This window comes from Vombatus ursinus, unplaced genomic scaffold, assembly GCF_900497805.2.
Source record: "Vombatus ursinus unplaced genomic scaffold, bare-nosed wombat genome assembly UNPS02014812.1, whole genome shotgun sequence".
Classification (NCBI taxonomy): Eukaryota; Metazoa; Chordata; class Mammalia; order Diprotodontia; family Vombatidae; genus Vombatus; species Vombatus ursinus.
This window is the reverse complement of record NW_020954590.1, coordinates 86,196,019-86,210,642: the sequence shown is the minus strand read 5'-3', so window position 1 is coordinate 86,210,642 and position 14,624 is coordinate 86,196,019. Positions and strand designations below refer to the sequence as shown.

Below are 14,624 nucleotides of genomic sequence, written 5' to 3'. Positions count from 1 at the left end.
CACCCTCCTCCCCAGCTGTTAAGGGGAAAATGTTCTATAAACTTTTAAAGGCTATATAAATTTGAGGTATTGCTACTATTATTATTTGTTGTGTTTATAAAACCAAGCAGAGAAGCAGTTTGCTCATCTGTTCTCTGCCTGAGTTTTGGACAACAAGGGGAATCTGCTGCCACTCTGGCAATGGTGTGATGGAGTATGCCTCTGTGCCCTTACTAGTAATACTTTTCACTTATTTGCAAGGACTCCGGGATGTTTTCCAGAAATTGCTCCAATGGTCCCTTGTCCTGCTCTGCCAAGGAGTCTTACAACTTTTAAATTCAGAATCAATGTAGAGTAAAGACTTTTTCAGACTGCACCAAAACCTCACTCCACCCCTAGCTTGACAACTACTAACCACCAGAATGGCAAATATCCAAATCCCTCTGTATTATACAGTCAGTTATCTAACAAAGAGCCCAATGATCAGGCCCTCACTTAGCCTGGGTAGAGGTGGTGTGTTTATTATTTTAGTCAAATTATTCTGATTTAATCAATGGAGAAGTTTGATGTTGCCAAGATTTGGCAGAAAAGAAGACTTGATGCCCAGAAAAGCTGACCCTGCATACTCAGATATCTCCAATAATGAACCCAAGACTTGGACACAGGGGAATAGGGAGGGAAGCTCACCAGTAACCCATAGTTGTTGACAGCCATGAGGTCACCAACCAAGAGGAAAGGGTAGGTCAGCATGCTCCCTGCAATCCCCATTACAAACTTGGTGTAACTCATGACTGCCAATGCTTGGCTGAAACTGTCATCCTCCACATAGTCACTGATAAAGTGAGCCAGGAGGTTACAGCCCCACAAGATCACATCTCCCAGGAGGTGAGGTATCAAGTCCACAAAGAACCCCAGAAGCTCCTCTTTGAAAATCTCCCCAATGAAACTCAGCATACCACTGTATTTGACCTCCTGCCCCTCAAACTGGACCATACAATGCATCAAGATGATGTGCAGGGGGTAAAAGAGCACCCTGGACATACACTGCCACACCATCTGATAAGGGGAAGTCTCTTTCACTACCTTCCTCAGTGATGTCTTCACTCCATCCTCGTTGGATATATATTCTAACTCCGAAGAGAAGGCCTTTCTTCATGCTGCGCCAGGACAAGGCTGGAGAGAGCACTAGACATAAGCCTTGTATTCAGTCCTCTGAACAGTTCCTTCTTCCCAGCCACTTGCACAATGTGTCTGGCAGAGGTAAAGAAATTGGGCAGGTAGAAGCTCTTACTCCCCAGCACATTGATCCATGCAGTGGGAGGCAGTGGTTCATGACCAACTTGAATGAGCAGCTCCATGTAGAAGAGCAGGTGGTTCAGCTCCTCTATGCTTGCCCCCAACACCAGGAACAGGGCCTCAGGGTGGCCAAAGAGCTATCCCCAGTTCCCATGGCTACCACTGCCACCACCTCCATGCCCGTGGATGTGGACTGTGGTGGCAGCGAGGGCAGCAGTACCCATATTCCAAGCCCCAGTGGAGCTTTAGGGTCAGCGCTCCCTGCTCCACACCCGTTCCCTCACTAAACTTTTCTAAAATAGGGTTACTTAAGTATTCTACTTCCTCTTCTGTTAATCTGGACAGTTTATACTTTTGTAAGCATTCATTCGTCTATTTTATTTAGATCACCAGTTTTACTGTCATATAATTGGGCAAAATAACTCCTAATAATTGCTTTAACTTCACCTGCATTGGTGATTCATTCACCCTTTTTATTTTTGATACTGATAATTTGCTTTTCTTCTTTCTTTTTTAAAAATTAAATTAATCATTGGTTTAAGTATTTCATTTACTGCCCCCTCCCCAAAAAAAGCTCCTAGTTTTATTCAGTGGTTTTTTCAAAATTTTATTTTATTGATCTAACCTTTGATTTTTCAGGATTTCCATTTTGGTGTTTAATTGGGGATTTCTAATTTCTTCTTTTTCAGTTTTTTGAGTTGTATGCCCAATTAGTTGACCTGCTTTCTTTCTCTTTTACTGATGTATGCATTTGGATATGTAAATATTCTCCTAAATACTGCTTTGGCTGCATCCCACAAATTTTGGAATATTGTGTCATTGCTGTCATTCTCTTTAATGAAATTTTTGGTTGTTTCTATGATGTTGTTTGACCCACTTATTCTTTAGGATTAGATTGTTTAGTTCTGTTTTGGCCACCATCTCCCTCAATCTGCCCTCCCTTCTATCAGCCCCTTCCCTTTTCTTTCCCTTTCCCTTACTACATCTTCCCTCCCTTCTATCCCCCCTTCTCTTTTCTTTCCCCTTTCCCCTCCTACTGCCTGTATGGCAAGTTAAATTTCTATACCTGAGTATGTTATTCCCTCCTTGAGGCAAATTGATGAGAGTAAGGCTCATCTCCTTCCCTTCTTTCCCTCTGCTGTAATATGTCTTTGTGCTTCTTCATGTGATGTAATTTGCCCTTTTCTGCTTCCTCCTTTCCTCTTCTTCCATTACAGTTCCTTTTCACCACTTCATTAGGTTTTTTATCATCACATCAAAGTCAACTTAAACCCACCCCCTCTGTCTACATATATCCCTTCTAAATGTCATTATAAAGATACAGTTTTCAAGAGCTATAAGTGTCATCTTCCCATGTGGGGATATAAACAGTTTATCTTTATTGAATAACATGTTTTTCCCCCTTTCCTGTTTACCTTTTCATGTATCTCTTGAGTCTTGTATTTGAAGATCAAATTTTCCATTGAGCCCTGGTCTTTTTATCAGGAAAGTCTGGAAGTCCACTATTTCACTGAATGTCCATCTCCTCCCCTGAAAGATAATGCTCAATTTTGCTGAGTAGTTGATCCTTGGTTGTAATCCAAGCTCTTTTGCCTTATGGAATATCATATTTCATACCATATGATCTTTTAATATAGAAACTGCAAGGTCTTGACTGAGATTCCGTGATATTTGAATTGTTTCTTTCTGGCTGCTTGCGGAATTTTCTCCTTGATCTGATAATTCTAGAATTTGGCTTGGTGTTTGTCAATTTGGGATCTCTTTCAGGAGATAATCAGTGGATTCTTTTGATGACTCTTTTACCCTCTGGTTCTAGCACCTCAGGGCAGTTTTCCTTGATGATCTCCTGAAAGATGGTGTCCAGGCTCTTTTTTTCATCATGGCTTTCAGGTAGACCAATAACTCTTAAGTTATCTCTCCTGGATCTATTTTCCAGGTCAGTTGTTTTTCCAATGAGGAATTTTACATTTTCTTCTATTTTTTTCATTCTCTTGATTTTGTTTTACTGATTCTTGATGTCTCATAGAGTCATTAGCCTCCAATTGCCCAATTCTAATTTTTAATGAATTGTTTTCTTCAGTTAGCTTTTGTACCTCCTTTTCCATTTGGCCCATTTTACTATTTAGGGAGATGTTTTCTTCAGTGTACTTTTTTTCCATTTAAAAAAAATGAATTGTTCAATTTTTCTTCTACCTCCCTTATTTGACTTTTAAAATCCTTCTTGCACTCTTCCAAGAAGGCTTTTTGGGCTTGAGACCAGTTCATATTCCCCTTTGAGGTTTCAGATGTGGGTATATTAACAATGTTATCCTCCCTTGACTTTGTGTTTTGATCTTCCCTATCACCAAGATACTTTTCTTTGGTCATTGTTTTTCTATGTTGCTTCTTGCTTGTGTTGTTTGCCTTTTTTTCCTGGCTTTTAATGTTTAATCTCTGCTTCTTGGGTACAGGTGGCGCTGTCCCAGACTTCTTGTGCTGGGGGTTAGGGGCCTGATTACTGGTTTACTGAAGTGGGGCTTGCTACTGGTTTGCTCGGATGCCTCCCTTCTTGTACTAGTCACCTTCATCCACAGCAAGAGCGATCTTTCCCATTAATCCCCCTAGCCTCATGAGCTAAAAGGATTTTAGTTCAACAATTTCAGGATTTTTCCTGGGGCAATATTGTCTGGATTTTTTGAGGTCAATAAGGGAGGGTGAGAGTGACTTACTGCTTACTCCACTATCTTTCCTCCTGGAAGATGAAATAGGTGACTTTCAAACACTCAGTCTGTGGGCTAATAGTTCCAGGAGCAGTGCTGCCACTGCTACCACCACTGCTGCCACTATTTCAGTTGCTCCCAAAACCTGTTCCTGGTTTGCTGGTGCAGGGGCTGTATTGCATGCCCTACAGCCCTGTGCTGAACCACGCTTCTCTCTTACCCAGTTCCAACAAACCACTCTCACTGACCTTCTAAGTTGTCTCTGGCATCTGTGGGCTAAGAAGACTGGAAACCATCACTGCTGCTGGTGATTCTGTCCCCCTGAAGCTGCTCAGGCTTTGCTTGGGCCCTGTCTGCCTCTGCACTCTGCACGCTGGACACTTCTCTCTCAGGTTGGTGCAACCAACCTTTCCTGTCGACCTTTCAGGTTGTCTTAGGCTGGAAATCTGCCTCACTGTCTCTTTGTGGGCTCTGCCACTCTAGACTTTGTTCAGAGTCACTTTTTAGTGGTATTTGAAGAGATTTGGGGGAAAGCTCATTTGAGTCCCTACTTTCACTCTGCCATTTTGGCTCTACCTCTAGATTGTTTAGTTTTCAAATAACTTTTAATCTCTGCTTCTGTGGCCCTTTGTTAAATGTAATTTTTATTGCATTGTGGTCTGAAACTGATGCATTTTATATTTCTGCTTTTCTTCATTTGGTTGTAAAGTTTTATGCCCTAATACATGGTCAATTTTTGTGAAGGTGCCATGTACAACTCAGAAAAAGGTACACTCTTTTCTATTCCCATTCAGTTTTTTTCCAGATGTCTATCACATCTAACTTTTTCTAAGATTCAATTCATCTCCTTAACTTTTTTCTTATTTATGTTCAATTTGTCAATGTTTGATAGGAGAAGTTTGAGGTCCCCCACTAGTATACTTTTACTGGCTATTTCCTTTTGTAATTCATTTAGTTTTTCCTTTAAAGATTTTGCTTCTCTGCCATTTAGTTCCTTTTAGCAAAATTTAGTTTCCCTGCTCATCTGTTTTAATTAGGTCTCCTTTTTTGCTTTTCTTTTGTCTGATGTGATTGCTACCCTTGCTTTTTTTACTTCAACTGATGCATAATAGATTGCGCTCCAGGCCCTTATCTTAACTCTGTGTGTGTCTCTCTATTTCAAGTGTGCTTCTTGTAAACAACATATTGCTGGATTCTGGTTTCTAATCTGGTTTCTGTTATACACTTTGATTTTATGAGTAAGTTCATCTTATTCACATTCACACTTAAGATTCCTAGCTGTTCATTTTCATCCATCCTGTTTTCTTCTATTTATCCTTCTTTCTCTCTTTTTGTTCTGTTCCTCCTCTCAGGTCTGTTTTTTTTTTTGTAACTGCAGCTTTCTTTTATCTGCCCTCCCTTTTATCATTCTCTCTTTCTCTTTTCCCTTTCCCTTCCTACTTGCCTGTTGGGTAAAATAGATTACTATTGCAATTGAATATGTATGTGTATATAGAGATAGATATACATACATATATGCATATGTATGTGTGTATTTCCCTCTTTGAACCAATTCAGATGTGAATAAAGTTCAAGCATTGCCTACCCCCCATTTTCCTCTTCACTGTAAAAACTCTTCCTTGAGTACTTTTTTTTATGTGAGTTAATTCCCCCCATTCTTCCCTTCCCCCTTCTCCCAGGAATTATTTTCTTCAGTGAGCTTTTATAACTCTTTTCCCATTTGACCACTTCTGCTTTTCAAGGAGTTATTTTATCAGTGAATTTTTGTATCATTTTTTGTATCTTTTTTGTATTATTTTGTATCAGTGAATTTTTTTCATTTGACCAATTCTGTTTTTAAGTTGATATTTTCTTCAGTATTTTTGCGCCTCTTTTATCAAGTTGTTAATGGTCTTTTCATAATTTTTTCTTTGCTTTTATTTCTTCACCTAACTTTCCCTCTAGCATTCTTATTTGATTTTTAAAATAATTTTTAGGTCCTCTAGGAATTCTTGTTGGGCTCATTTGAGCTCTTTTTCCCTTTGAGGCTTTGCTTGAAGCTGTTTTGACTTCATTGTCTTCTTCTGAGCTTGTGGCTTGATTTACCCTGTCACCATAGTAGCTTTTTATGGTCAAGTTTTTTTTCTCATTTTTCCAACTAATTTCTTGATTTGCTACTTTATGTTAATTCTATGCTCTGTTCCCAGTGTGTGTGTGTGTGTGGTGGTGGTGGTGGTGGGGCACTGTGTCAAGCTTCAAGCTTTTTCACACTGCTGTGTTCAGAACTAATTCTGAGGGTTTGGAAATTTTTTATGCTTCCAAGTTGGGATCTCTGGAGAGGTGTGTTCACTGCTTTTGTAGTCTACACTGCATTCCTTACCCAGGAAAAGCTCCTGATCCCTTTTGATTGCAATCAATACTTTCATTAGGACCCCTGTTCCTTTGGGACTGGAAACAACACTGTTTTTCTGAATCCCTGATCCCTTGGGGCTGGAAGTATATTGTCCCTCAGGGCTTCTACTCCCTCTTGACCAAAAGTGCTCCTCCCTGTCCTTTTTGCTATGACCCAAAAGTGGGTGTAGGTAATGGAGTTGCCAAACAGTTGCTCCTCAGGATTCCCTCTCCCTCTGGACTGAAAGTGATCCTCTCCACCCTCAAACTTTAACCCAGAAGTGGGTATGAGTAATGGAGCTGCCAAATAGTATCTGGTCCTATTTCCAGTGTCACAGTGTCACAAGGGTTCCCCATAATCTCTTTCTGACCAGTTACCAGATCCCCTTACAGTCTCCTGCCTGAGAACTCCTCTAGCTGGTGCTTCTTCTGTTGCCACCACATAGTTCCACTACTGGTATTTCATCCATGTGGACTCTGGGACAGCCTCCTCCCCCATGTCACAGATTTCTCTTTCTGACTTCCTAGGCTGTTTTGGGCTGAAAAGAAAAAGTCTTACTCTGATGTTTCATTGACTTGGCCACTCCAGAATTTGATTTGAGGCATTATTTTAAAGTTTTTTGGAGGGAAATGTTGGGGGGGGCGTCTCAGCTGAGCTGTTTCTCTACTCTACCACCTTTGTTCCACCCCCAGAAATCTCTCTGCTCTGCCTTTCCTAATGCTTCCTAAAATCACCTGAGCTTTCTTGGCTACCATATCATACTGTTCACTCACATTAGGCTTACAGTTCACTAACCTCCAATGATGTATTTCAGACCAACTAAATTTCACCTTATTTATAATACATCCTAGAGTTTTGTCAGGTATCCAAGCCAGGCATGCTGGTATATAGTTTTCAGATTTAGTGCTCTTTTTTTTTTTGCAAAACTGGGACATTTGCTCTTCTCTAGTCCTATGGTACCTCTTCTATTTTCCATGACCTTTAAAAGATTTCTAATAGTGACTCGGCAATCATAGCTGCCAGTTTGCTCATCTGAGCCTGCTGACTTGAACTCATTAAGGGGAGCTAACTGTTCTCTTACTATCTCCTTAAATATCTTGGGTATCAAATGCCAGTTGATTAGTTACTTTTATTCTGTTTTTTTCCAATCCAAAAATCTTTCTCTTTGTCAGAGAAAACAGAAACAAAATGAGTTGAACAGTTATGTTTTCTCTCCCTCACTTTATCATCATCACATCTACCCCAAAGATGAGTCCCAGCCCTCCCTGAACCTGTTCTTTCCCCTTAAAGAACTGATATGCCCCTTTTTGCTGTCTGAGGACATTCTGACCTTTAATACTTCTGCCTTTCTTCTTGCCATTGTGATTGTGCCATGCTTTGTATTCCTCTTCTATTGCATGTCCTTGCTTCATAGAAGTACACAATATCAGAGTCGGGAGGGATCTCAGCAGCCATTTAGTCTGACTCATATTGGATAATTGAAGTCCCTCACAACTACTATACCATGTATAGCACCTGTGGTGCTCCTCTTTCATGTATTAAGCCTGTAAGTAGGCTATACCAGATTAAAGTACTGTGTGGATTCATATCCACTCAAAACCATAATTCATGTTCATAGCATTTACTTTTACTAGTCAGATAGGACATGATTAGTTCAAAACAGGTATTTAATCAAAGATAGTAGTAAGAAAAAAAAGAAAAACACAATCCCCTTCTTATCCTCATGCCAATCTTCTACATCCCCAATTTATACTCTTCTGCAACCACACATGACAACAATGGGAAGAATGACCATATCTTGAAAATGTGTATGGGAGAACAGATGTTCATGCATTTAGGAAAAACCCTGGACTTTCCCAGCCATTCCATGATCTCCCATCTCTCAGGTCCTCCTGAGATCTTGTATCCTCATCCAAAATTCTTAGTCCAAGGCTTACAAAATATTTCTCACACACTTGACTTTCAGGGTTTCCTTTCTCTAGGTGATGCTATTATCAATCTAGCCTGACCATTTGTTTCCTACTTGATTAGCATTCAGTTCAGTCCCAGACTCTCCTCAAAAGAAGAGTTGCCTTCTCCTCAACCCCACCCCAGTTCTGGCCTAATTACCAAATGGGATATATTCCTTGCTCTGTGCCTATTCTTCTGCCCCATTTTTTTTTTTCAGCCAAAGACATCGTTTATTAGAACAACCGCCATATTGGCCAGACTCTAAAGGAATCTGAACATTAGTGAGCTATTGGCTACATTTTAAGAATCTGAGCAGAGGTTAAATTTTAAGAATCTGGGCACCTTAATGGAGGCAAGGTGGACCTTATATGCAGAAAGACTGTGGGAAAGATCTAGGAGTGGTCAAGTAGTCTGTGGGGATTGTGAGGTAATGGAATGCCAGGGACCTGGACCACTTGCCTAAGGGAGAATGGAGCCTAGCTGGGATTAAGGGTGGGAAGTGGCCTGGGGCCATAGGGAAGTAAAACAATGGAGGGTCAGGCTAGATTAAGGGTAACAGAGAATTGGGAGATTGGGCATAGCCATAATGAAAGGCTAGTCAAGTGGATTATAGCCTCAGGCCAGAGATTTGGCCCAAATATTTCAGGATAAAACATCCTTAGGTCTGTTTGGATTCAGATAATTCACAGTTTTCCAACCATGCAGTATTAAATCCACTTCATAGCCAGACTCAGGAATAGCCAGGTGGGTAACATTCATTTTTAAAGGAACACAATGGGGAAACTGAGCCAGGAGGATCCCATCTTAGACCAAGGCTAAAATTGTCCTCTCAGGTTTTCCTGATGCAGCCTCCTACCTGTATCACATTTTCTCTGAGTAGCTTGTGGCATTTCTCTCAGATGGTGGATTATTGATTATCGATGGATTATTACGATCCATCAGACAACTCAGAATAAAATTCTATGAGCTTTTACCTCAAACAGCAAGTTTCACCAATCACAGCATAGGAAAACCTTTTCCAGGAATTACACCTCAAACTTAAGTTTGTCCTGGTGTAAAAAGCCAATCGTTAGAGATTATTTCTATATACTTGCAAATTCTCAGCAAGACAAAACCCAAACAAGCTTTTTGGCAAGTTTACACATCAAAACAATAATGAACAATAGCCAAATTGTCTTAGCGGTAACCAAATTATGAAAAGTTGCTTGACATAACTGATACAAAAAGCTCACCAATTTGAAACTTAAAACATACCCATTACTAATCAGGTGGCTTCAGTTTTGTTAAATGCATTTCCAAATTACTTTACACAGAGAATCAACATCTCATCATTAACAGTTAAAACTACAATTCTAAAAGAATGTGCTTACCCAAGTTTGGACGCTAGCTTCTTTACCTTGAGCAGTATATGCTGAACCTGGATGATGCTTACAGGCAAAGGTTGCCCCAGGACCCAAGGCCGTTGCCAGTGGGGCTCATGCTGTAGCTGCTGCTGCTTCCCCCTCCTTCCTTTCCCCACATGGGGGAGGATGAATTCGAAGGTGAGGAGGGGAAGGGTGAAACTCTCTTCTCCTAGGACAAAGATACCCTCTTCACTCAAGGGAAGGGAGTGGGAGAAGGAAGTGACCAGAGTTGTAAGGAGGTGTTTCAAAACCCCTTAATGATCAATCACAAAAGCTCCAGAATTTGCTAAGATGTTTTAATCTATTCTAACTTTTCCCTGTAACCTCCATGAAGGAGGATTCAGAGGTGTAGAGGGAAAGGAGTAAGTAAGCCTCAGGGAACCAAAAAGCACCTGCAGTTTTCCCAGTTCCCTAGCACCGAGAGAATTGACAGAATTGGGCATATGCTTCTGGATAGGACATCCATCTTTGTCCTCTACCCTGTGGAAGGTGTACCCAGGTCCATGACCTTGAACCAAACCAGTGGACCAAGAACCTGAGAAAGTCAGGTCTCATAACTGTCTGCCCGAAAAGCACATCCAAGCCTTCCTAGGTGCTTGGAGAGCAACCCCAACTGCAGAGCAAGAAAGAAGGGTGGGGAGGCTTACATACCTTTGAGTCTTGGCTGGAGAAGAACCTGGGGTTAGGCAGTTTTTTCCATATGTGCCACCAAAATGTTGAGGTTTAGGGGCTTAGGGGTGCTGGAACCCTGAAATCATAACACATGAGTCCTGCCTGAAAGAATTTGACCCAAGCCTTCTTTCAGCCAAAGACAAGATTAGAACATCTGCCATATTGGCCAAACTCCTAAGGAATCTGAACATTTGGTGAGCTATTGGCTAGATTTTAAGAATCTGAACTTCTGCCCCATTATAATGCATCTCTGGGGTTTTTAGGGTATTCAAGGAGGACTAGCACTTCTTGTGTGAGGGCTTGCTGAGCCCTTTTCAGGGCTGCTCATTCACCTTTAGTCCACCTGGCACTCAACTCTGACCTGTGGCTCCAAGAAGCTGTAGCATGCACAGCTGCCACACCTTGGTAAAACTATCTCAGCTAAACCAGGTTGAAGGTAACCGATTGGCCACAAACCCATTGATGTGTGTGGAGGGGTGTCTAAGTATGTGAAGTATGTGAAGACTTCCCCCTAATGGAATGGGCAGATGAGAACAATTTGTTCCAATGGCCATGAAGGTGGCTGAAGCAGGCCTTATGGAGCTTGCAGAGTTTGATCAGACATTGAAGATGCCAAGGTCTATCACTTCACCCTGGGTCATCACTAGTCATCCTGACTTTTGTCTTGCCACTGGATTCCAACAGCTCTGGGATAGAGTAAGGCTGATGACTTTGTGCAACCCTACCCTACTTAAATCCAATTCACACGTAAATCAAGACATCACCCATTGGCATTGATCCTGTTTGAAAATGTAGGACAAACTACAACAATGCACCTCTGTATGTGAGCACATGTTGTGTGATTATTGTTCCAAATTATGGGGACTCCTGAATATCTGATATGCATGGAAGGAAGCAATATCATGCAGCATTCCCTTGACCAGGAAATAATTGGTGAATCTTATTTGGTAGATACTATATTGTATAGATACTGAGTTCGTGGTATGGCCTCTATGGGCAGCTGGTCCTAAGCAAAAAGTAGATAGGTAAGGTGGGCAGCTTTTGTCTTTGGCACCCCTTCTTCTCTTTTTTGGTGCCAATTTCACCTTCATTAATTTCCCCTCCCCTATCCCCATCTTGCTTTTAAGTATTCTACTCCTGCTTATACAAACCAGCTTTCAAGAAATACTCTCATATCAATCTCTTGCACTTTTATATGAATGAAGATGTGTTTAAATTACTGTGTTATCTACCTCTTTCAAGGGAAATAAATGTGTATATATGCAGGTGTGTGTGTGTGTGTTTGTGTGTGTGTGTGTGTGTGTGTGTGTGTGTGTATAGCTTTATATCAAAAGGTAGAATAAAAGCTATTATTTTCTGTTAAGGGAAGTTGAAGCAACAGCAAAAGAATAGGTTGGCTGCTGCTTGGACAGGCTCCATATGACCTTGTAGTCTACCAAGTAAGTGTCTGCCTACTTGTTCAGTCATGTCTAACTCTTTCTGACCCTATTTGGAGTTCTCTTGGCAAAGATGCTAGAGTGGTTTGCCATTTCCTTTTCCAGCTTATTTTACAGCTAAGGAAACCAAGACAAAGAGGGGTAAGTGACTTGTCCAGGGTTACACAGCTAGTAAATGTCTGAGGCTGGATTTGAACTCAGGTCTTCCTGACTCTACTTCCAGCACTCTAGTCACTGCTCTACCTAGTCTGCCTGTTCCTCCTACCCAAAATATCAGCCCTGAAGTGAATTCTACCTTGGTTGGTATGAAATATCTTAGGAAATACTTCTTTATAAAACTGGGTCAGCATTTTTTAGTGCTTAAGCCCAGAGACAGAAAGAGGATACTACCCTGGCAAGGAGAAGACTTGAGTTCTAACCTCGGCTTTACTGACCTTGAGCAGGTCACATTGCTACTTGGGCCACATTTAATCCCTTCTTATTTTAAGTAAAGGGTATGCACTAAATGTTCTCTAAAATCTCTTCCTAGAATCTTTGCAGATATTAGGTGTATTCCAATGATTTTGATTGGGCCTTGACTACTTTCCTCTTATCCTCAATTTGCAGCTCTTTCCAATCTATTCATGTTTCCATCTACACAAACTAACTCGGACCCCAGGAAGATGCCAAATAGTAGATCGCTTTATTAATGAGCCTTTACTTTTATGATTATTTTCCTTCTGTTCTTTGTGTATCTTATATGAGCCTATTTATTTACATATTTTCTCCCCAATTAGCATATATACTTTGTGAGGACTAAGATTGTATTTTGTGTTTTTGTACTCAACACAGTACCTAAATCATAGTAAGGTACTTAGTAAATGTTTCTTGATTAACACTCCTATTGATACAGTGAAAAGGACAGGTTATATGTAGTCAGAGGTCCTGGGTTTGCATTCAGGCTCTCTCACTATTTGTATGATCTTTCTCTGGACCTCAGTTTCCTAATTTGTAAAATGGTCAGATTGGACAAGATGTCTTCTAAAGTTTCTTTGAATTCTGAATCTATGACATTATCAGCCTATAAGCCATTCTCTAAAGTATTCCAGAATATTCTAATGTGTTCCTCTTACATCCAATTGCTGTTGATGTTACCTAACATAATATAACCTGACATAACGTGACATGACATAGCATATTCTTTAAATCCTCACTTTATCACAAATCTCTTGTCTTTTCATATCAGCCTCTGACTCATTGCTCCTAAACTTACTTTTATTCTCAGCATGACCTTCGCTCCCTCTGTCCCTCAGTATACTTGCAGTCTATTAATGCTTTTTTTGGTCCTGCTTTCCTTCCTTGGCTCTATAGTTAATATCCTACAACTCTAAATCAATTGCCCCCAGTTCTGTTACCAATCATGACCTTAGCTTAAAAAAGGCTAGGGTCTCCACTGCATCTGGGGCCATTGTCATTCATCCTGACCTATGTCTTGCCACTGAACTCTGATGACTGTGGAGGAGAGAGTGAGGCTGATGACTTTGCACTGCTCTGTCTCACTTAAATCCAAATCACTTGCAAGTCAAGACATCACCCCATTATGTTATTGGTTCTCTTAGAGAATGAAGGACAAAACAACAACAGCCAATATTACACCCTGGGTCACCCTCACCACCGACCTTTTCTGCTCCTTCCTCAATGCTGTGAAATGCTACTTAGCGAAATCATGTTAAATGAGTCTGTTACAAATTCATTATTATTTAGTTCGAAAGGGAGATAACCTGATTTCAAAATTCTAGCTCTGCCACTTACTCTATGACTTTGGGCAAACTCCACCACCTCTTTAGACCTTGGTTACCTAATCTGTAAAATCAGGGAGTGGCACTGACTTCTGACATCTCTTCTGTTTCTGGATGTCTGACCCTCTGATACTGCTCTCAACTGCACCCTTACTGCTGTATAACAATCATTGTTCTTTTCTAGTTGATATTTTTTACTTCCTTCACAGCAACTATTTTAAACCTCTCTCCTCAAGCTTCATACTTTATATCTACCCTCTGTACCCTCAACAGATGGATATATTTCTTTATACTAAGGAATCAAAGCTGTCTGTGGTCATTTGTCTGTTCAAAAATTCTTCAGTGGCTCCCTGTTGCCTTCAAGACAAACCACAAACTCCTCTGCACAATTTTCAAGGCTTTGTACAAAATTTCACTTCAACCCACTTTTCCAGCCTCATGTCATATTTCTGACCCTTCACAAACAATTTGTCATAACCAAATTACAACGTAAGATATTTTTGATATATTTGCCATCTCTTCTCTTACCTCTATGTTTGCATCTACCATCATCCCCCATGCATGGAATATGTTTCCTACTCTTCTTCATCTTTCCAAATTCTTACTAGCTCCTCCATGAAGCCTTTCTTTGTCTCTCTAGTGATGCTCTGTCTTAACGTTATAATGAGTGGTATTTGCTTATCTGTTAAGAGCAGCAATTCAATTCAGCAAACATTTATATTTTTAAATGCCTACTGTATGCAAGGCACTGTGTAATCGGGATAGAAAATTAAATATGAAACATTACCTGCTCTTGAATTTCCATTATCCTAGGAGGATAATGTTTCATTTTATACAGTGGCATCTCCACTGCCTAGAATAATTCTGTAGAATAATACCAGTGGGAAGGATATTAGATTTGGAATCAGGGGACCTAGGATTCAAATCCTGACTCTGCTATTTACTATCTGTATGACACTGGTTAAGTCATGCCACCTCTCTGATCTTAGTTTCCTCATCTGTAAAATGGGGGAGGGGAGTGGGTTGGACTAGTTGTCTCC

The 14,624-nt window shown here is 40.6% G+C and overlaps 1 pseudogene; it reads right to left on the bottom strand.

Annotated features, from left to right (window-relative positions):
• Nucleotides 1-525: 525 nt before the first annotated feature.
• Nucleotides 526-3,885, bottom strand: LOC114054013 (annotated as a pseudogene).
• Nucleotides 3,886-14,624: the final 10,739 nt, after the last annotated feature.